Source organism: Aquila chrysaetos, chromosome 3 (assembly GCF_900496995.4).
Source record: "Aquila chrysaetos chrysaetos chromosome 3, bAquChr1.4, whole genome shotgun sequence".
Classification (NCBI taxonomy): Eukaryota; Metazoa; Chordata; class Aves; order Accipitriformes; family Accipitridae; genus Aquila; species Aquila chrysaetos.
Genome location: NC_044006.1, coordinates 48,451,437 through 48,478,741, shown reverse-complemented (window position 1 = coordinate 48,478,741; position 27,305 = coordinate 48,451,437). Strand labels below are relative to the sequence as shown.

The window sequence follows — 27,305 nt, the reverse complement described above, 5'->3', positions numbered from 1 at the left end:
ATATAGAACTTAATAGAGCCTTCAGATCTTCTAGATAAAGGAACAGAAACACCAGCCTGAGTTAAGGCCAGTAGATAAACTGATAAATAGTTGTTAATGTTGAGTTAACCACCCCTACATAAAACTACCAAACCAAATTTCACTTTTCTATAACACTCTAACATTCTACATATACCAGATGGGAAGTTAGCAGCAAACAAAACAAAACAAAAAGAAAACAAACAAACAAACAAACAAAACCCCACAAAACACAACCACCAAACCAAACCAAAAAAACTAACCAAAGAAACCAACCACCAAAAAAAAACCTAAACCAACCAAAACAACAACCAAAAAACCCGAACCCAACCCAACCCAAACCAAAAAGCACCAAAACCCCAGACCCACCCAGAATATAATCTTGTAATAAACGCAATGATTTACAGAAGACTACAGCTCAAACACCCCGAGTTAGCCTTCCGCAGCAGGTGCAATACCATCTCACAACGTTGAGACGAATTCTAAACGTCAGGACCTTGGACAGGGTCTTGTGAGGCTCCATTGACATCAAACGCTTTTCTGCTTCTATTTGTTCATTAGACAGAGCGTGAGGACTTTCTTTACAGCATACTCCTTACAGTTGCATGAAAATATTGCACTGTTAAAATACATGCATAGCTAGTAAAACATAGATGAACTCACATAAGCTTGAGGTCATTCATTCCTTGTTTTTTTAGAGTCACATACAGAAACCATTATAGCCTAAGACCATGCTACACTTTTTTTACATACATCAAAATATATCTATGGAGAGATGGTGTAAAAATACTCCCCTTAGAACTTTTTAATTCTGCTTTACAGGAATTAAAACATTAGCTTTGAACTGTAGTCCTGTTGTTCTCAGAAGTTACAGTATTTCTTTTGCTGTTTCTCCTTGTTAAGTCAGAAGTAGTCATACTACCAAACGAACACAAATAAACTGAGCAGATGGATGAAATGAACTAAAACCCTACTTGAGAAAAATCTCTTAAGAATATGATGGTTTTAAGGGGGAGGGGGGGATAATCTATACCCTTCCATCAAAATCAATGTAATAAAATATTACCAAAGTTATAAGAAAGAAGTTTATAGAAAGGGAGAAGAAAAATATGAATCACTACAGTATCAGTAAGTTTATCTTTTTTAAAAAAAGAAGAAAAAAACAGAAATGTAGAATAAGATTGTTTGCAGGGTCTGCCCCTGACCCCCTTTGGATGGCTGTCCTAGTTTCAGCTGGGATAGAGTTAACTGTCTTCCTAGTAGCTGGTACGGTGCTATGTTTTGAGTTCAGTATGTGAAGAATGTTGATAACACTGATGTCTTCAGTTGCTGCTAGTAGTGTTTAGACTAATGTCAAGGATTTTTCAGCTTCTCATGCCCAGCCAGCAAGAAAGCTGGAGGGGCACAAGAAGTTGGCACAGGACACAGCCAGGGCACCTGACCCAAATTGGCCAACAGGGTATTCCATACCATGTGACGTCCCATCCAGTATAGGAACTGGGAAGTGGGGCGGGGAATTGCAGCTCGGGGACTAGCTGGGTGCCGGTCAGCGGGTGGTGAGCAATTGCACTGCGCATTCTAATCCTTTCATTATTGCTGTTGTCATTTTATTAGTGTTATCATTATCATTATTCGTTTCTTCTTTTCTGTTCTATTAAACTGTTCTTATCTCAACCTGTGGGTTTTGCTTTTTTTTCCCCGATTTTCTCCCCCATCCCACTGGGGCGGGGGGGGAGTGAGTGAGCGGCTGCGTGGTGCTTAGTTGCTGGCTGGGGTTAAACCACGACAATGGCAATTTTTTTCACATTTGTGATAAAGAAATTACACATACTTCTAAGATGTTTCATTAAAAAAAAACAACCACCCTAATGCTATTTTAACACTATGAAACAATTGTGATTTTATTGAGCCAGTTGAAATTTTTATTCTTAAAGTCAGTGTAAACAGAATTAAATTTAGATCTCCAATTAACATGTAGATTATACTCAGATGAGGCATAGGCGAATTTTTGCTGATGTTCACTGCAAGAAATCAATATAAAACTAAAAGAAGAAATATTTATTTTAGAGATGCTCTTAAAAATAGGCTTAAAAATTACTATTTGGATCCACCTGCAGGCCATTTCAGAAAGATTGCAGCTGAGGGGTGAGACAGCAGGGAAACCCATTCAAGCTGATCCAATTTAGATATGCAAATTTTATCTTGTGTGTTTGAAAAGAACATTATGGCACAGCATAATTTGCACCTTGAGTTCCAAAGAATAATATTTCTAATCTAATGAAAACATGCCTCCATTGTTCACTTTCCTAATTCCCAGGTTTGGTCCAATCTACTGCTCTCCTACCCACTTAAAAACACAGTTTTTTCCATATTTAAAACAATTAACTAACACTAAAAAAAAAGGAAGAAGAAAATAGAAAGGTATTTATTTTTGTAGTTACCTAAAAAAGGCAATGTTACAAGTGGCTGACTGATGTATGGTAAAGCCTGTAATAGTAATGGTGCTATTATAATCCCCACTCTAGGCATGAAATGCTAAATGAAACAACTGAAGTTTAAGATCGCGTGTTTGACACAGTGCACTGTTAGCTTATTTTTGTCTTCGTTGTTCCAAATAGTGATATTTGCTGACTGATAAACTTTTGTAAAAGTATACTTTTTTTTTTTTTCATCGAAGCAAATGTAACAGTCCTGAGGTTTGGTTTGGCCCGGCCCACACCATTTATACTTGCAACTATGATCTATTATAATTTCTTCTGATTCAGTGATACTATTGATAGAGAACAAGATAACATGTCTTACAATTCATGAACGTGTACGTTATCTTTAAAAGAACTAGCGTAATGGAACTGGCATTAGTGCTGATTACCGCCTAGCTCAAGACAGTAACAATAACAGGCTGAAGACTTCAGAGCAAATTTTCTTCTCAAAGCTGCAGAAGAGGCCCTTATTGTCTCCCTTCTAAACAGGCATCAAACTTACGTTACTATAACAATAAGCAACAACAGATTTGAGAAAATATGGCTGGGACAATGTTTAAAAGGAGATTCACAAAGCACACTGTTTTTTTTCTACAGAGTTGGAGAGTGATCATTGTAGCTTTCTTCTTTTTAAAAAAGCCAAGCGCTACATTAAAGCTCCCGAACATGTAGAATATTATCAGATGTTGAATGAGAAATGACATATCTGATATTGTAAGGGCAGGTACAGACAGAAAGCAAATCTGTTTTGGAAGAAATATCTCAAAGATTAATATACACATACATTCATAGTGGAGCAAACTAAAATATGTGAAGTAAAGTACCAGAATTATAACTTGTACCTAAGAAACATTTATCAATCCTCTCATTATCATATACTTCTATAATTTTAAAACCATAAAGAAACATATTTAAATCACTCAATTCATAAAAATTAAAGTGTAAATTAAAATTTTGAAGTCATTGAAAAAAAATCTTGAGTTTCATAAAATACACATTCCAGATGTGCCTTTAATTTAAGTGTCAGAATGCAGTTTCACCACGTTAAGAAGCACATTTTGAGGTAAATGCAACCTCTTTGTTGAACCCCTCCCACTTCAGATGGACTCTTCTAGGGTTGGGTGTAATATTCCGCTCAGCCTCTGAATCTTCACCCATGAAGATAACCAAATAATGAGCTCTATACTGATAAATCCTCAGGATCTCACTTGTTCCACAGGCACAAGATTTCTCAGCTTCTCGCTTTCATCCACACTGGCCACAGTGGTAATAAAATATCCAACACTAGATATTACTGAAGATTACATTTACAAGTCCTTTCGCTATTAACCCAATTATACCTAACCGATAGTTCATTAATAAAGGTTAAAAAAAAGAAAAACAAAGGCTTCAAAAGGAAATTGCTTCCAGAGCTTCAATACATGCAGCTGGTCAAATTGACAGTTTATTGAAAACATAGCTGTCCAACTACAAGTACAAAGTAGGAGAGATGGGTATCCACAGAAATCTGGAAGCTCAAATTTCTAGTTTGTCTGCCACCATTACACTGCCTCTTAGTTATTTAGCAAAGATCAAAGTAATTTTGCAGTATCTAAATTTCATATCTTTATTGTAATGATGCCATAACTACAGGTAATGTAAACAAAATGCAATTAGAAGAGGGACCAGCAAATAAATGGTTAATCTGCTGAACATGACCTTAATTGAGGACTCCTCCTATGCTCTCCATACAAAACAATTACTGGAATAGCCCCAGTGCTGATGTTAGTGGGAGCTGGCACAGACTCTGAATCAGGAAATCACCACAGGAAGAGTGCAAGGCCTACGCTTGTGCTATCCAAAACATAAGAGCCACAAAAATAAGTTTGCAACAGTAAGTTTTAACCAGTCCATTAAACAGTGCAAAAGAATGGCACTCCGACCAGTTCTGAGGGTGCTGGGCTACCTTGGCTTGTAGGACAATGAATGAGCTGAAGGGGCTCAGCACCAGGCAAGACTGAGGGGTGCTGCACAGGACCCCCATCTAGGGGCAGTGGGAGGATGCCTGGCAATGGGATGGTGCCTCAGCAATCCTGCAACTCTCCGTCAGATGACAACTGAACATGCAGTGTGTTGGAGAGGCTGGACCTTATCTTTAACTCTAGAGGAGATACTGCTTTAACACAATGGTTTCTATTAATGATAGCTTCATAAAATACCTTTTTATTTTGTGCTTGATTCCTAATTGCTAACTTAGCCATAGTGGAAGTCTAATAAACATGTGAGGAAAACTAAGGAAATTAAAATATTTTAAAATTCATAAAGTCAGACAGAAGCTTTCATACTTTGAATGGACACAGAGGAGCTAAGTTGTTGACACTCCATTCATATGGGGTTAAAGAATACACTTGACATTCCTTTAAGTCAAGAGCACTTAACCACATGGTTGAAATGAGAACTATCTTCATCTTGCTAGCATCCCTCAACTGCTGTCTTCCTCACCTCTGCCCATTAGATTGCTATCCACTGGGACTTCTGTGGCTGTGCTACAGGATTTTGAACACAGAAAATCCTTTAGCTAAATTAAATAAATTCAAAACTAAAAACAGAAGTGGTTTGTTTGTGCATGTTAAACTTCTGTGCATGTAAAGGAAGGGAAAAGTTTCAAGACATTTCAGTCAAAATTAGGATTCAGACACTATCAAAATAACACTATACATTCATACAACCTATGAGTTACATTAGCAAAACAGATATCTTACTATATGTCATAATTTGCATTTCTTCTATAGATAACTCGATATAATTTAGTTTATACAATGATAAGTTGTATGGTAATTATGTTCATCAACATCCTGTTACAGTTAACACTTTCCTTTCCTGCTTTAAATATATCCCCCATTTCCTGTTAAATATGCTTTCCAAGAAGATTAGCACATTAACTTCCTCTACTTATCTGTCATTGGGTGAGGAGAGGGTAAGACCCAAGTTTTCAAAACAAACCCTTTGGCAGGAAACAAACGCCTCAACTGAATTAAAAGAGAGGTTACTTAAATTTTATTATATCAACTTATGTAAGTAACAAAACACCAAACCACAGTTAACAGCAGGGGGAAAGCACTCTGTTAAAAAAAAGGGGGGAGAGGGAAGGGGGGAGGAAAAAAAAAATCTTTAAAACAGATTTCATAGATCCACATACATACTAGTTTGTGGAAAAAAATAAGGCAGGCAGCTGAATGTACAAGCAGACAGATTTTCATGAATTCCAACTGTATTCTGTGTTCCAACATACATCTTACGTAAGAAAGGAAATTCAACACATACTAAGTATTTCTAGACAAAGCTTTTATTCACTTCAATCATCTTTCCTGTCATTTAAAAATGAACGTTTTAAGAGTAAATCCTGAAATCTTTCCTTGAACTCCAGGGAGAGAGATTTCTGCCAGGTTGAAAGACAAGCATTTTAATTAGGTAAGTCAAAACTCTTATCACAGTTACTACTTCTACATTTTACCTGGTTCTTTATTCAGAATAGCTGCTCACCATTGCCTTTCAACTCCACCAGATTATCGAGGCATGATAGCACTTGCAGTCCAGTAAATATTTGCAATATGTTATAGTCTCTGTTTTGGTGATTAACAATCCATAAAAAGATTTTAAGCAAAGCTATCAGTTTAATCTAGCAGGGCTTTGCATCCAGTATACCAGACTGAGTCAGTTTTAGCAGTGAGGCAGTGATGCAGCCACAGCATCTGAACTAAGGCAGCGCATTTTTAAAAACCCAGGGGAGTTACAGCACCATTTACTCCATCTGTGATACACTATGGGGGAAAGAGAAGCAAGGTTTACTATGTATTTTTCTACAAAATATGTTGTCAAACAGCTATTTTCAGTACAGAAAAGTAAGTATAATGTTTGGAATGTATATAAAACATCTGGAATACAATTATTTTCAGCACAAACAAACAATATTTTTCTATTCTGACATGAAGTGCTTTCATGAGTAGTATTCAGTCACTCTGTCTTCATTAGACCTGACTGTACATTTCTTCAATAGTGGAGCCACAAATGTATGCCCCTTTATACATAAGCAGAGCAGTTCTGGCCACACCGAGATCAGACCTCCACGATCATTCAGACCAACGTGCAGGCTGGGTTACTCCAGGACTGGTCTAGCTTCTACCTTCTGCTTCCCATTTGCTACTACACTAACATAGGGTTGCATATATAGAGTAGTTGCGCCTGGCTTTATGAAGCAGTACTTCACAACACTTAAATATATACCTTTACAGTACTCTCCAGCTAAGGACAACTTTTTACCTTACCTATGCAATTGGGGCAGTGACAGGTTATATTACCCTAGCAGCAATCTGGTCCATCTGGCCCTAATTTTCAAAACCCTACAAAAACAGAACAGTGCACAAAAACGTGCATATAATTAAGTTGATAGGCATTCACCTATCACATCCAAATAAGCACCGTCATTTCTGCATGTAATGGGCAAACCTGAACTCCTAGAGTAATAAACAACAGAACTTAATATGCACGTTACTTTTTCTAATGTAAAGCAGAGCAAAACACTTTTTTCATTTAATGTAACACAACTAGAGAAATACACAAAACATATTTTTCACCTTTTACAATAAGCTTGAAGCTGAAGCTGTTCTCCCAACATTAGCAAAGATTATGAACCTGAAATACTTACAAGCCAAATTTGGCTGATGCATCGGTTTGCAGCAGGAAGACAGAATGCTTATTTAAAAGAAGTCACAGTAAACATCAGAATTTGACCTATTTTCTCCAAACACTGAGGTGAACATGGTGTGTTTAACTAGACTGCTTAGATATTGGCTCTAGCACCTAGCAAGCTCAAGTAACTATGAACACATGCCATCCACAACAGAAAAGCTGTGTTGTACTAAACTGTACTGATCTACCATCATATCTCAATGTTGATTGGTTTGACAAGACTCTAGAATTGATTTTTACCAAGAATAATAGGTCTTATAAAAAAGACGGTGAGGGAAAACTGATGAAAAAAGATGGTTGAATCAACCTTATTTTTGTGGAACACCTCATAAGTACCTCACAGTATTGGTTATTCTTAGTTATTTTGACTAAAGAGGGTGATATTTTTAGTTGACCACTTCATAATTGTCATCACAGTATTTTAAAATTTACTGAGTTATTACAATGTACTCTGAGGATCAAAAGAATGTTCAGTTATTAGCAAGATTAGTCTGAATACACATCAGATATTTTCTTTCTGAAATCCAGTTCTCAGAAGATTTACTTTTGGACCTACTTATAAACCTGTAGTTCATTGATGACCAGCAGCTATAAACTATATTTGCAAAATCAACAGCTAGCTTGTCCAAACTGTCTAGTGGAAGTTCAGGGGTTTAACATTTTTTTGTAAGGAAAAAGAAATACGGGTTGTCCAAAGCTTGACTTTTTAATGCATTTATTTAATTTTAGAACAAAGCACTGGCCTGCTTGTTCAAATGCTGTGTTTTCTATCTGCAGATTTTTCTTCCCATAACACTGATTGTTCTACCATTTAGCTCAGGATCTTCTTCAGTGACCACTTGTTGAACAGGGATGTACATCTTTACAATAGTCATAAATGACTCTCATAGGTATTTCTAACACCAGAAACTTTCCTTTGAGATCTCTTTCACAAGACTGCACTCATTCACCAACTGTTCTCTCAGTACAGAGTAAATGACAACTCTTAAGCTTGAAAAGTACTTTCAGATATTTTCAATGAATATTTTGAAGACCAGAAAGACTCCATTGCTGCACTGTGCAGACTACTAGTGTTTACAGTTGTGGGACAAGCTTGCACAGACTTGTGCACCAGCAGGCAACTCGGCTTGAGGTTTCTACAGGAATAACTGAATTCCCAAAATAAGACTTGAGCTTTTTCTTTTCTTTTCTTTTTTTTTTTTAAATTATTATTTTTCTACATCTTGCTCTAGAACCTAAGTAGTTGTTAAAAGATGGGACTTCACAGAAAAGACAGATGGCTTGCGCCAGTCAGTGTTGCTCCCCATTATCCATGATTTTGCACTACATTATAGTTTAGTTTTACTGAGGATAGCTGTATAATTTACAGACACCTTGTTTGTAAACCCAAGATTTCTAATTATTTTAACAAAACATCTCAAGAATGCTGACGACACATAGATAAATAATACTAGTAATCTTTCAGTCCTCAGTAATCTGAAACTATAGGTTACAGTTTAAGAAATTCATATGCAAGTAGCTTTTACTATTTTCAGAGTAATAATAAAGAGTTGGGAATAAATCCGAATTCACTGTTGTGAAATCTTACAATCAAGGCCGCTAGAGGTATTTTAGGCAAGTGTTTGTTACACAAAATGTGAGAGTTCTAAGCTGTAAAAGACTGCAAAAACATTACTCTATTGACTGCTTACAACTCTTATTAACTCCTTAGAAGTAGTAATATTGTAACTTTAAGCTACGTCTTGCCTCTATAATCTCTAAACAGTTCCACCAATACATGAGAGCATATGTAAATTAGAATGGAATCATATAAACCATGATTCTACCAAGACTTTTTTTTTTTTTTTGTAAATAAGACTGTTCAAGTATCGCATTATGTTAGTACAAGGTGTTCTTGGAGAGTTCTCACACTTATCTCTCGTTGTTATTTCAGTATCTCTAATTCCATTACCAATAATGCTAGGGAGGCATGAAAGTTAATGGAACATGTGTCCTAATCCTGAAAGACAGACTGACATTTCAAATTACTGATATAAAGTAAAAAAAGAATATATTATCAGACAGTTTATTATAAGAGCTACTGGGGAAAAAAACACTAAAAAGAAATGAAACTCCATAAAGATATTTCTTGCTAGTGATGTAACGTGTATTTCTAGTTCTGGCTTCTATAATTCTGTCACAGAAAAAATAGAGATGAGCACCAAGTCATGCATTAACTGTACACAGAATACAAATAAAAGATACTGAAATTGATTTTTTATCTAAAAACCAGAAGTCCCACAGAATTACATAGTGCTTTAATTAATTTACAGTCCAAGTAAACTATATACTGAAAATGAGAAAGATTTCATTTCATTACTAGCACCCATGGACATACTTCTCATCAAGATTCAGTTATCATACTGTGCACATGATCTTGTTTCATGCAGGAAAACAGAAAAAAAGGATGAAGCTAACATATGAACTACCATAAGAAGCAGCCACTAAGTATTATCAAAGGAAGCAAAAATAAGAGAACTCAATGCTTAAATTAAATATAGATGTTTATATGCATACAGTAGACTTCAAAACCAAAAAAAATATTTTGCTGTACAAGAGACATCAGAGATTAATTACAGACTGATTTTGTACAACAGTTTTCCCTATAGTTAAAGGCTTTTTTTAATCCACCTTGTATTGAGAGGGCATTTATTTATTTATTTATTTTTCATGATTATTCCCCTGAAAATTATATATAAATGCATGTTTGCTATATGTATGCTTCTCAGAGAGGCTAGTTGGCAGATGTAGAAGCCAAGGCTAATGAGTGAAGAACCAATAAAAGGGAACATTACCTGAAATGGGATCCTTCTAAAAAAGTGTGCTGGGAAGTGGCATTCTCAACCACTGGCAATGTATGAAGATAGATAAAAGCTGGAAATTACTACTTGCTTGCCTTTCAAGTATGTAGCTGCCTTATTCCAAAAAACAGCAAAACAAAAAGATGAAGCTCACAAAAATAATTTAGAGCATGCTATAGATGTAACGTGAAGATGCCAATTCAGATTATACAATGAAATTTCTACAGAAATCTTTTTGTTTGTTTGTTTACACTTCCTTGAGTTTTTCAGTTAAAAGTTGTGAGTTAAATCCTTGCAAAAACATACTCTCCACCTCTACTGGGCCTTCACTCGCTCTTCTCAATTCATTACCAATTACAGCTATTTACCAAAAACTGAGAGATATCTTATGCATATTTATTAACTTTACATGTATGTTCATAAATACAGTGCTTAAAAGCACAACTTTCAGATGATGATTCGTGAGGAAGGGCGGTGGCCCAGTGGGAGCTGCAGTGGCCTGGCCACTGAGGGAGGCATTGGGGAGGAAGCAGTCTACTTGTGATGGCTTTTAGGACATGTGTCAGTGTCTGGGAGTGATGGAGCATATGATACCACCAGACAGCATGCTTTGGTGAACACCTGAGGCCAGTGCTGCACCAGGAGCAAATCTCTACAGCAAGACAGAATATTCCCAGCAGTGAGAGAACTCATGTGCAGGCCGTTCCCTCAGCCTGGCTGAACATAGGCCACCTTGGCTGGGTGTCTTGGAGCTGCCAGGTGCAGTCACGAGCCAGGAATCCCAAGGCACTTGGCAGCTCTGGTTGCACTACCAAATGCTTTGCCTCCTTCAAATTTCCTGCTGCAGATAGGATGGAAATTTGTGCTGAAGTACATAACACGACACATTCCTTTTAATGGCAAGATGGCTATTCATTTGTAATGGGAGATTAAATAAACCCAATGGTGCAACATTTTGGCATGCAAATCTAGTCCCAGATCATGTTCTGTGCATATACATGTGTTTCCAGTATGTACAGCAGGCAAAGTTTCAGGAACTCAGCACTCTTGCAGAGTCTGGAATAAGCGTTTGGCTTTGCAAATTCCAACAGAAACTGTATAAACTGGGACCAGAATAACTAAGAAATTGCATTATACTACAGCATTTGAGCACTTTAATTACCAAAAAAAGTTACTTTTTTTTCCCCCATTACTGTTCTGAACACAAACATGAGCTGATTCAATTACAAGAAGTGCTATCAATGCTAGCTAGTTTTCAAAACAGAATTTCCATGGACTTTCCATGGATCAGGAGGCACTATTTAAAATACATACATGACACAACACTGAAGAATTTTTCTTTACTCTCTGACATAACACTGAAAACATATCTAAAATGTTAAGTCAATTATTACATCTCACACGACAACACAGTAGCTCAGGGTGTTAAGATGAGTACTTCAAAGACACAGAGGTAACCCAACTGATTCAATTCATGCCTGATCACTTGGGGTTTACATTCTTTTATTCTATTCAGCAAAATAGTAGAAAATAACAGAAATTGTTCTCCTTGAATTTTAAAGTTCTCTTCTTCACTACCTAGCATGGACATTTTACAGTTACCAGTGTCCAGAAGATACTGAAAAGGACTCTCCATGGGTGGAATCATCACGCATTAAGACATTCACATCCCTAACCCATCCATCAATGTTATGTCTTGTACTTTTAATGAATAAATATTCTCTCAGCTGCTTCCATCCTACATTTTGAACTTTATTGACAACTACATACTCCACAAAATTAGAAAGGACACAGACACTTCAATACTTCGATATGACTATAAAGAAGAAAAAAATTCCTTTCCTTGTTCCAAGACTAAATGAGAAGGCCATTGTAAGACTTTTCTCCATGCAATTTTACAGTTTCTCTTAAATTCAAAATAAGTTTGTCAACTACAATTTTTAAAAGATACAGAAGCCTACTTCCCAGTTGATATAAAAAAACACTGTTTCTGGCAGTTACCAGAATCCCACTGCTTTTTTTCACTAGGTCACCAAAGCTCTGTTGTTTTAATATATTGCATATACATGGCAATAACACTTCAAGCCATACAAAAGACCTCAATATTTTCATTAAAAAAATATAAATTCACCAAGTGTCATTACCCAAGTTATGTTAGAAGTGAAAAAGGAAACAAAAAACTGCTTTCAGAAGTTAACTAGTTTATTGAGCAACTCTAACAACAAAAGTGAAAAGAACAATGTCTCATTTACTCTGGGTATGTTGGCAATCACTTTAAAAATATTCATACTTTCTATAAAGTTATTTCTCTGAAGTACATAAATAAGCCTCAAAATCTGTGAGAAAGGTACATGAACAAATACAAAAAGCAAACTTGAGTAAAGTACTTAGCATTCCGAAGGGGAGAAAGTTGAAGAAAATGGGTCAGAACCACTCATCAGAACTTTTCTCCCCTTGCTCCAAAACACCAAGCTTAGTGCAGTTTATTAGAGCTGGGGTCACTTCCCAGGCCTGTATTCATTTTATCCAGGATAGGCAACAGCTGGAGAAATCTGCTTGGCTTTTGTCTGAAAGAAATCTTTCTTGCACATATCTGTTCAATCACATCTGCACAGAATGTTCTGAAACAAAGGAAAAGTTACACAATCCAGTCTGACCTGCAATCTGAGAGTTCAAAGATAAACAGCACTTTTCAGCATAAATCAGTCAGCCATACAATGCATTTGAATTTTTTTCTCCATTAATCAAGTGCTTGAACTTTCATATTGCTATGCTGGGAAGAATGGATATAATTTTCTCAGAACTATTTCAGAAAGTACATGTATTTTGATGGAAATGTGCAATATTGCACTGCCTGTGGGAGTTCTCCAATACATATCTTGAACAGGATTCATCAGTGTCCATTGTTGTTATCTACATTTCAGCTATACTTCATTATAGTCAATAAAGACCTAGTCAGTAAGATACAATTTATCTTGCCTGGAAGTATGTTTCTAAAACCAGCCAGATGAATCCTGCCCTAAAATATCAAAATGCTCTTTGAATATAGAAGAGGTGCCATATTGCCTACTCAACTACAGACACCTAAATCAGATTAAGCCCATGTTCTCCAGCTTCCAGATTTGGAGTATGTTCCTTCCTTCTGCAACAACAACAACAAAACAAAAATTGGAAAATATTTATATGGCAATTAAAGTTCTTTAATACTTCCATTCATAAACCAGTCTATTCTCTGTTCTTGTGCTTCTCACAAGCTTCCCTTCCAGCCAATCACTTTTTTGGACTGGGAAATATTTACAAAACTTGGACCATAAACATGTAATAGTTTCCAACACAGGTCATCTTGAACCTTTTCTATGCTTCCAATATGACACACAAATGTAGAGATCTGGGTAGGCAAAGAAAAGAATAGCCTCCACAACCTGCTAATAACAATAAAATACTGATGAAAAAGCTCATTTGCTATCATCTAGCCCTCTACCAGTGGTAGTGCAGCTGTCTTCAACTATGGGCTGAAACAAACTGGAAATAGGGGCAGACTCCCCTATCCCCAACTGCAGGATGCTCTGATGCAGCAGCCCTGCAGCCCAACAAACATGGCTGCCCCAACCAAGTAAACATGCTCTGAAGCCAGGCTGGAACGCAGATTCAGGAGCTGGGGGCTGGGCTACATACATGTATATTTGCATCCCGCAAGGCAGTGATTTTTACTATATTAATTGAAGTCTTTATCACGATACCTTAAGGTCTCCCTGATGGCCATAGCCTAAGTGGATGCTGCAAGATATTTGTCAGTGATGGACCTGTTGACCACCAAAAACTGGCCTATAACTTCTATACAACACCCCCCCCACAAAAACCAAATCCCAACAACTATTTCAAATGACAGTAATAATATTGAAATAATAGTTATTTAAATAACTAAAAAAATCAAACACCTCACACTGAAGAGTTGCCACCATTATGGAATCTCAACCTTGCTTATCTGTGTCCACCACAACACAGGTGGACTATAATGGGATACTTGCACTCCTCACACAGCACCTCTGACTATACGCAAAATATGTTTCCCTAGAGTTTCATAGGTTCCTAGGGTTCACTGGGCCAGAAAATTTTGCTGGGTTATTACTGAACCTTAAACTCCCCTAAATATTTCCAAATCGCAAAATGTGACCCATTTTCTAATGTGTGTTTTTCAGAAAAACACCTACTGTAACAGAATATTTTTAGCAACCAATATTTATTCCCCCTCTGAAGGGATTTATGCGTCTTATACTTAGTAATACAAAAGATTGTTGTTGATGAAATAAACAGGGGGGTTTGCCAGGTTTCCTCAAGCAATATTTATGTGACATTTTCCTACACCTGCTCCTGCCCTTCTGCACCCTTTTAAACTATCAACACCAATCACTAAGAACTCTTCTAGTATCAATTTCACAGATTAAACAACAAGTCTTTTAGCCTTTCTATTAAATGACAACTTTTAGTCTTTCCTGAACTATTTCACAGCCAGAGACTGAACTAATCCCTGTGAAACTGGGAGGTCACGAAGAGTTACTTTTTCTGCTCTGACTCCCTAAGTCCTCTCTAGAGTCCATGCTTTCCCCGGTCAAGGACCCAGGAGCTTTGTGAAAATATGGCCTGCATTCTTGTTTCTACATGCATCGTTTTGACTTTGGTTAGACCAAATCATACTTTGCCTGCATAAATCCATATTACCAAACAGTCCAGCTTATTCGCAGGACTACTCTGCTTTGCCACTCTAAGAAACAAGTTACTAACCAGAAGATTCATGGGCACTGATTTTGAAACTTAAAGCCAGGCTACTATGTAAAATATAAAATATCAGTGTTTCCTAAAGCAGGAGTGTTTCAACAGAAACAACACAATTCAATAATGATCCCAGTTATTTCTTTTTGCACTGTGACCATTAACAGTTTTTTAATCCAGTTGAGGCATTTTTCTTCATATTTTTATTGCTAATGTGGGATGCTAAGCTTCTATTTGGAATTTCACCAGGGACTTCTTCACATGCCTTATCAAAGCTTGGCTGTTTACTACACTCATCTTTATCAGATAACCTTAAGATACTTTAGAGGGTATACACAACATATATAAAATAAAGAATTAAAGATGAGGTACACAGGAAGTGTCAGTCAATATACTTCAATGGAAAAATATGTCCTATCAAGCAAAAACTTTATTATTATTATTATTTATTATTATTACTACAACTACTAGTATAAGCATTCAACTGTTATCCTGTAAAACCCTTGGCTTTTTCATGTGTTCAGCTGTGATGGTGGGGGGACACATTAAAAAGATTGAAGATACTTCAGCTTTTGAAGGGGGGGAGGGCAGGGGGGGAGGGCAGGGGAGGGGGCAGGGGTGAGACATCATATGCTGAGTTAATTTGAAGACCGATTTGAATTGACCGAGTTGAAAATGCTTTATGTTTTGGAGACTTAGCAGTCATTCCTGTGGAGAAGCATGCAGATTTCAGAGATGGGGTAGAAACACAAAAAGAATTAACTCAAACCATTAAGTCTTCAATTTGATAGACTAAACCTGATAATATTCTCGTGTAATTTTTTTTACAGTAGGATTCATAAGGGTCTTAGGAAGAACATACTACAAAGAGCCAGCCAGCATGGAGGTAGGTGTTGCTAGGACCCACCAGTGTTCAATACATGGCAGTGGTGTGAGCAGCACCCACGGACCGTAGGGGAACCGTGCACCTTGCTGCAGCCCAGGGCAAGCGCTAGCTCCAGGTACACAGTAACCGCTGCCTCCACGCTGTCAAAGAGCAACTCAGCTCTGTAAATGCCTAAGGGTACAAAATTAATAATTAAAAGGACACAAGAAAAAAAAAATCCACTGTGGAACATTTCAACTACAGTACCTAATACTATGCATGACTAAAAATGGTCACAATTAAGTACTCATTAAAAATCTATACATTAAACAAAAGTATATGTACCAACCAGATTTTGGACATGCATGCCATACAATGTGACTTTAATATCATCACAGTGTGTCATAGTTTTAAGAAGAGTGTCCAGCTGAAATAATACCAGAGGAGATGTACATGCAGTTCATTACTCTAGATTAACAATAGCACCCATGTCTTTGTGAATCACTACTGTTAGACTGGAGGTATCTTGCAGTCTTTTACAAGACAAGATTTTGTACACCAGAAATAATATTTTTATAACAGATTTTCAGAACAAGTTTAGTTCCACTCATGAAGAACCCCTGAGCCAAACTCCAGAAGAGAAATGCAGAAGAAAATAAGTAAACAAGTAAACCTAGCAAAATTGTCAAGTGGGGACAGTGAACCGCATCATTTAAGAGTCATTTAACATCTTAACTAGTAATTATGTTGTAATGGAGGAATCAGTTCAATAAATAAGCTTAGGTAAGCAAGAAATACTTCCAAAATAAAAGATTTTTTTTTTTTTAAAGAAATGAAGACTTACCTTCTGTTTTCATGAAGAACAGACAAAAACAACATAAAATTTCCCATGAGATAGGGAAGAAATGCACATGAAACATAACAGAGTGAGAAGTGCATCAGTACTGAAAAAAAACTAACTGTTTGCACCCTCCCACCAACCCCACTCTCCAAAAGAAAGAGAAAAGCACCACCCTATTTTTCCTAGAGTGGCAAAATAAAATGATTAGAGATTCCATAAAAATAAAAGGATGGCTTTTGGAATGTTTCTCTAACGTATAAGGAAGGCTTTGCAATTAGAATTTTAGCTTTATACTCCCTCAGTTTATGGGAGTAATGCTTGTGCTTGATATTAATAATTTCCACTGAAAGACCGTATTTTAGTTGATTATTACTAATTTGATCTAGCTATTCTACAAGCAAACATATTCCTCAGGGTGATGCTTGAGTTAATGATTTTGGGTTTGTTTTGCCTGGATTCTTTTTATGGAGCGGTGAATAACAAGAAGTTAGTTCAAACAAACAAAAAACAAAAAAAAACCCACAACACCCACAATTTAAAAAATCAACAACTGACAATGAATTCCCTAAGAAGGACTATCATATTCTTTCAAGCTAGAAGAGTTTGAAGTTTACCAGGTAAAGATTGTCTGGCACCAGAGATATACCTCTTGACCTACTCAAAACAAGAAAAGAACACTCAGAATTATAATAAAGGTTTAAGAATCACAAGTCATACAATTCCCATCAGAGGCAGTAATTGGAGAACACTGATCAAAGATTTCATTACACCAATTACACTCCACCTTGTGTGTGAGACTAATTACACAGATGTGATCCTGCCAGCTTAAGCATCACTACAACAGCCAAGCACAGACCTTGCTGGCAATTACTTTTCTCACTGCAAGGCGGACCCGGAGCAGCCGCCCTGTGTTCCCAACACTGTCTCCATAAGGGCACACGGTGGCAGGCAGTGGAAATAAATTTGTAGACTGGAACGTTAGGTAAGGAATCAGAAAAGAAAAACTTAGAAAAGAGATAGGTTTGAGGAGAAGAGGGAGGAGAAAGACTGTGAGTGATACTGGCATTGGTACTTCAGGACTGAAACAAGTTGGATCCTACCTAAAATGATCTGATATGAGCTACAAAAGGACAAAGTGTCTTATGCCATCAGAGCGCACCTTCCAAATCTTCCAGTACCACAATCCAACACTTCAACACTAAAAGAAATTTTTTAAGCATTGTTTAAACAACATTTAAACTACTATACATTTTCTCCAAACTTCTATTTAATTAATTTAAAACATGCATGAGGTTGTAGTCCCATATACATTTCTTCTAATAGCAAAGCCAGCTTATGCCATTCTTTAAAATGTAAGAAATCTCCTTTCAAATGTGTATTGAATTCTATACATTTATAACCTTATCACTATGGTTATACTGCTAATTACACTTGAATTTTTCACTTTGTTACTAGATGAAAACAATTCTAGTGAGTAGCCCAAATATTACACGAATGGAAAAAATTGAGAAGCCTAGTGTATTGAAGCTGTCCCAGAATGTTGCATACTAATTAGAAAAATAAAGTCTAGTTCCAAAAGCTTGTAGTCTTGAAAATGAAAGTCTTCAATTACCTAATCACAGATTTCTGAACGTTACACATGCAGTTTTTGCTTTGCCCGCTAAACTACACAGTGCACTATGTCCTTGGATTCTGTCCTCAATTACATTCAGGACGCTCTACACAAAGCTGTACAGAGCAATGCAGGACATAACCTGAAGACAAAGCAATTTTCCTGAAAACTGTTTTTCCATAATGGTCTTCCTGATAATGCAGCTGCTAGCCAGGATTTCAATACATTGGGTTTTAACTATATAGGGAAGCTGGGTTAATAATAGGGAAAAAATGTTAAATTATCCTACTCAAGTAAAATGAACAAAAAGAATTCAGAATCTGCAGAACTAAGGAAGGGCCATTTTATTTCACATCCAATTTTAGAAAAAGAACCATTGAAGAAGTGGTATGCAATGCCTTTCCATTCTCAGGAGACAATTCCACAGTTTAATATATCATTAGGAATGGCTTGAATATGTTTTACACTTAGTAAGTATCTGTTACATAACTTTCCTCCACTGTCTTTAATTACCCCATTAAGCAAGTTGGTATTTGCATTTGCGCTTAGAGCAGCTGCACTAGAGCTGCAGGGCACAAGAATATAAAACCAAGACAAAAAATTAATAAAACATTATCTTTTCCGTTTAGCAAGTTCCCTTTTTTTAATGGAAACATTTGTATTAGTAGATACTATTTCAGCATTGTAAGGTAATCAATCACAAAAATCTTGTATTATTCAAGCTGACTGAACTGCCAGATAGAAGTATCATCACTCACTAACAGCACAACTTGCCCTTAAGCTTTTCTCATTTTACGGTATTTCTGAGGAGTCACTTTGTATCCAAAAGTGTTATTCAAAACATAGAAAGTGGTGCAAATGTAAAGAATCAGAAATTATTCTTGGGCTAAACTTTTTACATAAGAAATAAGTTACAAATTTATTTTACTGTGTTGTATATCATAACTAATCCAGACACACTTCTGAGAAAACAAAGATGAAGATCTCAATAAATTAATTAAAAAATCTGCAAGTCATCATGCATTTTTAGAAACAACTTCCGAGTTTTCAGCCAGCCCAGATAGCTTACAATACATCCATCAAAGATTGGAAAAACAATTGTTACTTATTACATCAGCATGTTCTCTAAATAGTATGCATACTATAAAGAGTAAGAAACAGAGTAATGAGAAGTACCAATTTATTCATTAAGAGCCATTGCTACTGAAAAGGCAATTCTAGATTGCTGGTTGCTGCATCACTAGTGCCAGGCATGTGGAAGCTCCTTACCCTATGGGATCAGCTATCATGCATTAGAAGACTGAGATCTTATGTATATAGATGAAAGAAGGAAAGTATCAGTTTTGATTTTGCCCATTCCCTTGACTTCCGAAGTCCGATTTTTGCAGTTTTTATAAAAAGTCCTATTTATGTAAATGTATTACCCATGAAAATCTCACTATAATACTTTCTTGTATCTGGCAGGAACAACCCTATACCAGGCTTTTTGCCATCCCCATTAAGACTTTCCTCCTTTTAGTGAAAATTATTCCAACTGAGATCTTTTCCAACCATCTCTATTTTTCACTTTGGAGCAAAGATAAGGTTCCTATCAAAAATAGAAAAATCACAGTTTTAGAAGCATCAGAAGCGTATCACAGCACGGACTAATGGTCTATAGCAGTTTTGGTGCCAAAATTCAGGTATTAACTCACTGTTGACAGTACTTAACATCCTAAAAGTTCCCCTCTTACCCAAAGTAGGTGTGTATATAGGGGAAAAGTTCTTAAGGGGTGTAAGAGTAGCATACAATTAGCACACATATTACAGTAGCTGTATACCTTTCATAATGCTTACGGTTTTCTGCGTGAGCTTTTTATGTTGCCACAGTATAGGCCTAAGATACACTCTTTTAAGTGTTTAAAACACTGTGCTAAAATAAATTTTACTAGTATACCACTTTTCATGAGCTGTTTAATTGCACTGCTCATGAAGTGTTGTGAGGACAAAGGAAATGTGACTCAGCTCAAGCAGCATGTTTATGCACACCCACATAAAATACAGAGTAAAGATTCAGCAGAACTGCATATCACATACATGTAACACCAATAAGAAGGAAATTAAATTATCATGCAACTTTATAAGCCTAAATCTGACTTTCCATTTCAGTTCAATAACCGATTTAGCAATATCAAAGAGTTTGGGCACAGCAGTCAATTCCTCCCAGTTGGCTGAGAAATATTTCTTCCTTTCTTTCTGAAATATTAAACAGTTAATTCCCATGAAGAGGCACATGCCAGTGGTTAATTAGGGAACGTTTTACAAGAAGAACTAAAAATTGTCATCAACACAGCAGGCAAATATTGACATTTTTACAAGCACAGACATGCCACAGTTTAATTTCTGGTTCCAGAGCTCTTGCGGGCAGGCAGCTGCCGCCCAGGCAAGTTGAGAACCTCAACACTTACTGCAAATCCCAGCTTTCTAATACTTATTCAAACTGGCAAGAAACATTCCTCCTACATCACTTTCAAATATTTGACAGCCTAGCCATCCATTAAATGCATCTCATAGAGATGTCCATGGATCACTATATAATTCTTCCTTCCAGCTACTGAAAAATAATGTGATGCGTGGGAAGCTGGGAGGGCTCCCAGGTCCCATGATGCCTGACAGGCAGGGGTAAAGCAGGAATAGAAGTCAGCAGGGTGAAGACACAGGACTGATGGGAGAAGGCTAGTAACAGATTACACTGATTAATGGCTAGATACGAGATACTCTTCTTCACTGAGAAGCCGGAGAGCAGGGTTAGCTGCTGGGCAGGTAGCAAACAAATATTTGCAGTGAGAATTGATGCAGCCTGTTGCCAAAAGTCATGCCACTCAAATCTGTGCAAGGGCAACACAAACTGCTACAGACTCACAGGGAATAAATAAGAGAAACTGGAAAAAAAAAAATTTAAAAAAAAAAAAGGCAAAAGCAAAATAAAGCAATACAACAATAAAACCCTTTCTTCTCCTTTCCCAGAAATCCTACAAACTTTAAGTAAAATCCCATTTTTGCTCTAAACTTGAAGTTCTAATGCCAGCTGTGGCAGATGTGATTCAGTAACGCTGTCTTCCTGAAGTGGAAGATGGAGCCACAACCACTGCAGAGGGTATAGGCATATACATTCAATTATAGGGGCAATTAGAGGGGATAAAAGGCAGATTAGGTCCTCCCTCCAGAATACATACCCTGCCAGAGGAGCCAAGGCCACGGAAGAGGTAGTAGGGGTTAATTACCAGCTGGAATCCAACTGCTTTCTTTTTGACAGTTCAAAATGTAAATCTGTTTAAGTGACATAATTTTAACCAAGCACTGACACACATGTATTAACAGAAATGTCCAGCTCTTCCAGTCATTTTTAAATTTTTCTTTGTGTGGTCTGAGAAAACATTGCTTTTCCTTTCATTTACACACCACTACCCACCCACAGGATAAAAACAAGCAAAAAAACCTCACAGTGTCAAAGACCAAATTTTTAGCATAACCACATTCAAAGAGTGTCATAAGTCTGGTACTGATCATACTCTATTTAAGGCATTGTGCTCTGCAGCACAATGAAAAAATGAAATCTTTCATAACATGGGAAAACTGTATGTGCTATGGTTACTGAAAAATATGTCCAAATCATTTTTGGAAAAAAGGTCACCTTCAGCAAACACTGCTTCAGCTTTTAAGGGCTACAGCACTTATTCACATTGTTATGGCCTTAGTTCAAGAAGCCAAAACTGTCTAAGAGCCAGACACCATGCAGCCTCTGTCAGTCAGAGCTGGGAGCGGTGCACAACACCTGAGGCAGCCAGGTGCCCACCAGCCCTCTCTCCTTGTGTTCCCTTCATTGTAAGAGATCAGTTGAGGGTAGGTGTATCAGTGAATGATCCAGAACTTTATCTCGTTAACCAAAAACTTCTTCCTTTCTGATTTTTTTAAACTCACATTTACATTTGTCAAATGTTCAGATGATGTTTTCAAGCTCCGTATGTCCATCAAGATGACATTTTTATGAAGTTTTAGCTAAATCAGATCAGCCAATTAGGTTCAGGAAAAATTCATTGTTTTTGTAATTTGTCTTTAAGACAGAGACTCTGAATGCTGGATTTTGTAACCTTACTGTCATTTCGAACCTATATCCAAGAATGTTTACTTAACATGTAGAAAATTTAATTAGATAAAGCAAAATAAGTTGTTGGAGAACTTAGGAAGAAATGTTTTCTAACTACCCCAACAACAGGTTTGCATAAAAACCAAACAAAACATTCTCATGTTTATTCAGCTGGTAAATTTTTGGTTTTATACTTCATACGCTGTTACATTGCCACGGATTGTGTAAAATAACAACACCGCTTATTCAACATAGTTCTTTTAACACATTTGTCACCATGTCTTCTCTCTTAGTCAGTTGAGCTGGTAATACAGACTAATCAAAATGCCTTTGAACATCCATTAATACTGTCCAGTTAATCATCTATTGAGTTTAGAACCAATATCAAGCTCATTTTATACTCTCCATGTTCTACTGGCATAAATCTTTTAAACTATTTCTTTTTTACCACTGAACAGGTCAAAATAAGTGGTTCCTCTTGTTATTAAAGATTTCTGGGGTAAGGGAGAGAAACGGCCAACACTTATTTGCTGAAACCATTAATAACTTTCATTAATAACCAAGGAAAAATTGTTAGAACCAGAATAATTAATGCAGAGTTCAGCATTTCAAAATGTAAGCACTTAACAGAGAACATAATGTTTCTCTGTTAAAAAAGCTAAACTTTTAAGTTGCAATTAAAAATACATACATTCCACTGAACACTATCTTGAAAACAGCATTTTTTAAGGAATAAAATGGAAAAGGAGATGCAACCTTCTGTCCTCTCCCAGCCCATGGCTGAATTTAGAATTCCCAACACAGATGGTAAAGAATATGAAATGCAGGGAAGGTCCTCTGCATCTGATATTCACCTGTCTCCTTTCAGCACCACCAAACTCTCACTTCCTCAATTAATAACTGCCAGAATCAGGAAAATAACATCCCTCTACTGCTACTATTATTTCGTTCAACCTTGATATCATGAACAAGAATGTAATTAAGATAATGAACCAATTATTTTTATAGAATATAGCAATCAAAAAGACTACTACTCCCTCCCTTTTCTCATTATAATACCTGAACATTCTGGTTTTATTTCATCCTCAATTGCTTGCATGCAATCGTTATCATTAACATTTTACTTAGTTTTTATTTCTTATTTCTAAAAGAAAAAAAAATTAAAAACAGTGACATTTTAGAATATTCATAACAGCATCCAAGATATATGATTTATGTAGGACAATAAACAAATATGTTGATGTTTGCAATATTTTACAGGATTTATTGGTATGAATTTTGAATGACAGCTCATCTGTCTGTTAGGACAACTAACTGTCAATAATGCAACAACTACACCATCATATGCACTGCATATTTTATATAGTTTATATAAAAACAGTGTTAAGGATGGTTGAGAGGATTTAAATTTTTTTTTAGTAGTTTGTAGACAATCCAGCCATACCTGCCTTCCAAGGGACTTTTTATCCCATAATTCTTGTAGTTTTCATAGAATTTCATCCAATAATTGTTATATTAAACCAAATAATTTGGGAAAAAATTAATTGTTTGCACCCTTCTGATTATGAAAATGAAGTGTCCAAGTTATGGTGAGATCTGTCACATACAGTGGAAAAGCAAATCAATTAGAACTACGTAGAAGTGACTTGAATAGGTTTTCACTCACTCACTGAAATACAATTAATACAAAACTTTTACCCTAGTCAGACTATTGACTCTAATAAAATAATGGCTCCATAAAAAAACTCCTGGCTTTGCCCCCAAAGATCACAAATTGACAAAAAAATATGCTATTTTAGAGAAAAGAATCGTTCCTCTCCTGGTCAGAAACTAATCTTTCCAACTTTGATCATTGTAGGATTTATGCTCAAACTATCTATACACATATATTGCAGAAGAAAAGAACATTCTTCTGCTACCACGATTACTTTTTTAGTCAAAGCTAAGTTACTCAAAGATAGATTCACTTATGATGAACTATACAGTTTCACAATCAATTTTTTACTTGAGAGACAACCTAAGCGCACAGTAATATGTTAGCTATTATTGCCTAGAGACAGCTTTCTTTACTTAGACGTATTTATAACTGGAACAAAAATATAAACCTGAAATTCTCTATATTTAATTTAGACAAACTGCAGTTTACTGTTATCCACATAAGAATCAGGTCTGCTTTCTTAGTCCACTTATAGGACTGCTTTATGCAGATTGTAGCTCTATCTGTAAACCATGTCTCAGTTAAGCAAAGATAATTGCTATTGATTTAAAACAAGTTTAAAATTTTCTGTAATAAGTATCAAAGAGTTGATAGGAAAGAGACAAACTAATATTCCACATGGAATTCCTCCATGTCTAAAAAGTCGTTAAGTAGTAGAAACTAAACACACCTTCATTCTCCGCTGCTAGCGAGGGACTTCACAACCAACATGATTCCACAGCATGCTAAAGTAATACCACGGGGACAGGCAACTTCTGTGCAGCAAATTCAGAAGAAACCTATAAATAAGTAGATAAAAAGTCAGAAGGCAAAAACTAAACAAATCACCCATATGAGTTCCCCCAGTGATTCACTAAGGAGAGGGTACTGGTGGACAGTCTGTTGTGATGATCTAAACTATGTACCACCAATAGTAAGTTCAGCATTAATATCTCTGTATGTTCAAGAACGTATGGTGATAAGCATATTTTAATGGCTCCCCCCATTTCAAAGCTTACTGTCCCCACATGCCCCTGGATGTTTTCTAATTTCCCTGAATAGCCCTATATTTAATTCTCCATAGCATAATCACGTCTGGAAGGTCATTCCACACATTTTTTGTTTCCGTGAAAAATTGCTGCCAGGCATCTGTTTTGAACCTTTTCTCCTCCCATTCTTTTTTCCATTTATGCCATCTGATCACATTACATATATCCATCTCAAAGTTCTAATTTAATAGGACATTCCTCTGAATCATGGCTTAGTCTTGCCTGTACTTTTCCAAATATATTGAAAGAGATTTTTATTTTCAGTCTGAAGCTATTTAAAAAAAAAAAATTAAACACAATCTGTTAACTGTCAGCCATTACTACCCCAAATGATTAAGATTCAATCTTTACAGAGGCTTATTAAAATCAAAGAAGTCCAACTTTTTGACAAATTAATCAGCCCAGGCAACCAATTGATATAAACGTAATCCAATATACTACATAGAGCACATTGGCACTAAGTAAGGAACAGGACAGGCAGAATGATTCTGCATTTATACAATCACACCTCCAAGTTTCTTTAGCTGGGAGAAATACGCCAGCTAAACAGAAAAAAAAAATCATAACTGCTAGCCATTCTCTTCTGCTCCATTTGCTCTATGTCCTAATTCCTTTTTTGGAGTCCAGTTTTGGAGTTTGGAGTACCTTTTGGAGTACAATCCTCAGCCTTATTGCTAATGTAACCTCCTCCTTCTGTCTTATGAAGGACACAGAAGAGCAGAACAAGTTGAATGTAAGAGGATGGACCGCAATAAGGACCACTTTTTCTTTAGTTGCATCCATGTTTGCCTACACTGAGAAACTTCTAGGATTATACCTAATCTCACCTGAGATCTTCCTACCCTTTTTAGCTTGTACTATTAAAAAAACAAGAAAGAGATAAATCAGGGTCAGAAAACTTACATGTAGTCAAAACGTCATGCAAAGTTTTCATGTAATCTAGATCTTACTCTACAGTGTTTCTCTCCACATTTAAGCTGTAACATTATATTGTCTTTATTATATGTTTTATATTGACTACTGTAAAAGAACTGCAGTAACAAGACACAATTGTCCTTTGCACCTTTACTGGATAAGACTATTTTATTTGAAAATCCACATTCCAAAATCATTTTATTTTTTTCTTCATGAGGAAAGTGTAAAACGAGGAGTTGTCTGGTACTACCAGAAAGCAATGCTGGTCTGTATATTAGTATGCCACCACTGCCCAAGCTGGGGACTTGGAGCAAGAAGCCCTTTGTGAAACAGAATGAAATACCCTTTTTTGGTTTATTTTACTTTATTGGCAACATGAGTTAGGTACCTCCAGTCAGCAGTAAATCTCTCTCAGTAATACAAGGAAGTGGAAATTGATCTTCCTGGGCTTTTAGGCTTCTTTGAACTAACACATTGTACTGGTTTTGGCTGGGATAGAGCTAATTTTCTTCATAGTAGCTGGTATGGGGCTATGTTTTGGATTCGAGATGACAACAATGTTGATAACACAGTGATGTTTTAGCTATTGCTGAGCAGTGCTCACACAGCATCAAGGCCTCTTCTGCTTCTCACCCCACCAGCAAGCAGGCTCGCGGAGCACAAGAAACTGGGAGGGGACACAGCCAGGACAGCCGACCCCAACTGACCAAAGGGATATCCCAGACCATAAATGATCGCGCTCAGCAATAAAAGCCGGGGTAAGAAGAAGAGGAAGGGAAGACATTTGGAGTGACGGCGTTTGTCTTTTCAAGTAACCATTATGCACGATGGAACCCTGCTCTCCTGGAGATGGCTGAACACCTGCCTGCCGATAGGGAGTAGTGAATTAATTCCTTATTTTCCTTTGCTTGTATGTGCAGCTTTTGCTTTACCTATTAAACTGTCCTTATCTCAATGCATAAGTTTTCTAACTTTTGCCCTTCTGATTCTCTCCCTTCCCAGGGGGAGTGAGCGAGCAGCTGCCCACCAGGTTAAACCATGACACACCTTTACTCTAATTCAGAGAATTTTAGACCAAACTCTGTGGGCGCAGTTAGGAACTCTAATATGCAGATATTCAGATGAGGCAATAGGGGGGAAATCGCATCCACATGTCAATGTTTATTTTTTGTCCACATACATGACAGCCATTTAAAGTACACACCCAAAGCATTTCACATGAGCACCACAAAACAGCTGATTATATACAAACAGGTTAATTTGAGTAATGCACACAGCAGAATGGTCAGAAGCAACAAATTTCTTTTTGGTTGAACCTCTGAACTGTTTAAAATTAAGCCAATTTCAGCCAATTTTGATAAAGCG

The 27,305-nt window shown here is 36.6% G+C and overlaps 1 protein-coding gene across 5 annotated transcripts in view; it reads right to left on the bottom strand.

Moving 5' to 3' along the window:
* Window positions 1–27,305, bottom strand: part of THSD7A (thrombospondin type 1 domain containing 7A) — a 308,856-nt gene that overhangs the window by 237,227 nt on the left and 44,324 nt on the right. For all 5 annotated transcript variants that reach the window (XM_030008044.1, XM_030008047.1, XM_030008048.1 and 2 more), the window contains one exon: window positions 24,668–24,776. The gene's annotated coding sequence lies outside the window, so the exon portion shown is untranslated. The remainder of the gene's footprint in view (window positions 1–24,667; window positions 24,777–27,305) is intronic.